Below are 4,032 nucleotides of genomic sequence, written 5' to 3' on the forward strand. Positions count from 1 at the left end.
ACCTACCAAGACTGAATTTTGAAGAAATAGATATAGAAAATCTGAACAGAGCAATTGCTACTAAGTGATTGACTCAGTAATCAAAAACCTCTCAACAAACAAAAGTCCAGAACTGGATGGCTTCTCTAGTGAATTCCACGAAGCATTTCAAAAAAAATTAATACTAATCGTTCTCAAATGCTTCCAAAATATTGAAGAGGAGGGAACACTTCTCAGTTCATTTAATGAGGCCAGCATTACCGTGCTACCAAAGCCAAGCAAGGACCCTACAATAAAATAAAATTAGGAGCAATTGGGTGGTTCAGTTGGTTGAGCAACCAACTGTTGATTTCAGCTCAGGTCATGATCTCAGGGTCATGGGATCTCTTACAGGTCTCAGGCTCTGCTTACAATGTTTTCCCTCTCTCTCTCTCTCTCTCTCTCTGCCCCTCTCCCCAGCTTGCACTCCCTCTCTCTAAAGTAAATAAAATGAAAAAAAAAATTTTTTTAAAGAAAAGAAAATGATAATGCCAATATCCCTGATGGACAAAAATGCAAAACTCCTCAATAAAATACTGGCAACCCGAATTCAACTTCACATTAAAAGGATCATTTACCATGATGAAGTTGGATTATTTCCCTGGATATCAAGAATGATTCAACATACACAAATCAATAAGTGTGATATACCACATTAACAGCGTAAAGGATAAAAATCATATGATCATCTCAATAGATGCAGAAAAAGCATTTGACAAAAACAACACCTTTGAGAATAAACGCTCTCACCAACGTGGGTGTAGACAAAATGTACCTAAACATAATAAAATCTGTCTGTGACATGCCCACAGGTCACATCATACTCAATGGTGAAAAGTTGAAAGTATTTTCTCTCAGATCAGGATCAAGACAAAGTTGCCCACTGCCATCACATCTACTCAGTATAGACTTATACTGAGCAATCAGCTCAGCAATTAAGCAAGAAAAAAGAAATAAAAGGGATCCAAACTGGAAAGGAGAAAGTAAAATTGTCTCTACGTGCACATAACGTAATCTTACATGTTGAAAATCCTAAAGCTGTAGTAAAAGACGGTTAAAACTAGTGAATAAATTCAGCGAAGTTCCAGAACACAAAATCAACATACAAAAATCAGTTGCATTTCCAAACACCAACATCAATCTATCCAAAAGAGACTTTATGGAAACAATCCCATCCACAATAGCAATGGAGGCAACGAACTATCAGGAATAAATTTAGCCAAAGAAAGATGTTTTCAGATACACTGGAAACTATAAAATATTGATGAAACATGGGGCACCTGGGTGGCTCAGTCGGTTGAGCGTCCGACTTCAGCTCAGGCCATGATCTCACAGTCCATGAGTTCAAGCCCCGCGTCAGGCTCTGTGCTGACAGCTCAGAGCCTGGAGGCTGCTTCGGATTCTGTGTCTCCCTCTCCTTCTGACCCTCCCCCGTTCATGCTCTGTCTCCCTCTGTCTCAAAAATAAATAAATATTTTTAAAAAATAAAAAAAAAAAGAAAGATGATGCAGGAATAAGGGAATAGTGGTAGAGAGAGGAGAGAGCGGGAAGATGGCTACTGCTCTGACGTTTTATTTCCATGGCCAGTTTTCAAGATCTGTTTTCATTTTCCTTTTTACTGGAAATTGTTTCAAAATGCAGATGCTAAACTTATTCATTTATGTGAAGTATTTGAAATACTATCAGTTTAAATAATTTGGGGACACCTGGGTGGCTCAGTTGGTTGGGCGTCTGACTCTTGATCTCAGCTCAGGTCATGGTCTCATGGTGTATCAGTTTGAGCCCCTCTTTGGGCCCTGTGCTGACGGCACAGAGCCTGCTTAGGGTTCTCTCTCTCTCTCTCTCTCTCTCTCTCTCTGCCCCTTCCCCATTTGCATTCTCTCTCCCTCAAAATAAGTAAATACATTTTTAATTAATTAATTAATTAATTAAATACAAACACCTGAAAGAAAACTGGTTTCAAAAATATCTAGATGTGAACACAATCACTTAAGGGCCAGAGTTTCAAATTTTCTTGCAGATAACTGGAGATCTTCTGATAGAGCCTTGAAATTGTTTTAAGATTTTCTCAAGCATACAAATATATAACAAATTATAAATAACAAAAACATAACTCATAAACACGAGGCTTATAGGTGATTTTTTTAAATTTTTTTTAACGTTTTATTTATTTTTGAGACAGGGAGAGACAGAGCATGAACAGGGGAGGGTCAGAGAGAGGGAGACACAGAATCTGAAACAGGCTCCAGGCTCTGAGCTGTCAGCACAGAGCCCGACGCGGGGCTCGAACTCACGGACCGCGAGATCATGACCTAAGCCGAAGTCGGATGCTTAACCGACTGAGCCACCCAGGCACCCCTATAGGTGATGTTCTTAAGCAGAGGTGGCCAGAGTAGAGATAAGGTGTCAGTCCCAGGCTGGAGTTGCCTCTCCCTCGTACTAAGTTTATATTTTTAATCCTTCTTGATTTTTGTCTACATCCCCATGCTTCTGTATGCCAGACCAGTCACTTGCTGCTAACAGGACAGTTCTCTAAAGGTACAGAGTTTCTATGCGCTTTTGTAACTGCTCTAAATTCAAAGCTGCTAATGCAGGCTTTCCGTCCTAGCCATGTGAACTCCGTCAACCACATTTCTATTGCTCCTGCTATTTCTATTTCTGTTCTGAAGTGCTCTTCTATATGTCTCCATTGCAAGAAGTAGATACAACCTTTTATGTGACTAATATCAAATGCTCTAGCCTTCTTGCCTGAGTCACCGTGTGAGGACTCCATTGTGGCTTAGAGAAGAACAGGCCCGGCTCTCCTTCAACTGCTGTCCTCAAAGTTTCCGTTAGCGTTGGATTCCAAATGCGATCACTTTTTGATTATTACTAAGACACTCTTGTTTCCCACAGCTTTATTGAGATATCATTAACGTATAACATTGTAAGACACACTCTTGGTGTGGATCTCAGACTAGCCTACCATGACTTGGCTTTTTAACCAGCTCATCGTCCTCAATGGACATTTTTCAAAGATGCTGATTAACCTTCCAATGAGGAAAATAGTCTACATGCTCCAACTGACTTGACAAACATTCCCCAAATTTCTAAGCCTTATTTAGACAGAATTAAAACAGATAACGATAGTGGGATGTCAGAAAGCTTCTCTTTGTTCACGGAAGGCAGAGGAATTCAAAAAAGTCTGAAATTGGTACAAATGGGGTTCAAGTTAAACCTAAGGGTCTAATTCCTGACTTTAAGGTTTTAACCTTAGTAGAATAGTAAAAAGTTTGTTGTTTTCATTAAGAAGTTTTAGAACAGACAAGACAATTTTTTGTACAAATATTTATTGAGAATCTACTAAATACCAGGCAACAAGAACCAGTGAGACACTGTTCCAGTTCCCATGGAGTTTGCAGCATAGAATCCAGGTCATGATCTAATGGTTGGTGAGTTCGAGCCCTACATCGGGCTCTCTGCTGTCAGCTTGGAGCCTGCTTTGGATCATCTGTCCTCCTCTCTGTCTGCCTCTCCCCTGCTCACAGTCTCTCTCGAAAATAAATAAACATTTGAGAAAAAGAATCATGGCAGCTAACTAACCAAGAGGTTATGACAAAGTTTGATATGTGTTATGACAGAGGATATTCAGGGTATTATAGTGTCAAGGAGAAGTCAAGAAAAGCCCTTCTTGAGAAAGTGCTACTTAAAAAGATACCTGAAGGGTCGGGGGAGGGGTTGGAGTTAGGAAAAGAAGGAGTAGGCATAGAAGGATGTTTGGAACATTCGCCAAAGCATTCATTTGTTTCTACAAATGAAAACACAGTGCCAACATGGAACCCACAGAAATTCACAGTGGCTGAAATTCAAAGGGAAAGAGCAGAGTGGTCTCAAGATAAAGCTGACACCCAGGAATGAGCGACAGAAAATTGCAAATCATGTTAAGGATTTGTTTTTCCCTTAAGAATATAGAAACCATGGAAGGAATTTTATTTTATTTTATTTTATTTTATTTTATTTTATTTTATTTTATTT

Source organism: Panthera uncia, chromosome D4, assembly GCF_023721935.1.
Source record: "Panthera uncia isolate 11264 chromosome D4, Puncia_PCG_1.0, whole genome shotgun sequence".
In the NCBI taxonomy this organism is placed as follows: Eukaryota; Metazoa; Chordata; class Mammalia; order Carnivora; family Felidae; genus Panthera; species Panthera uncia.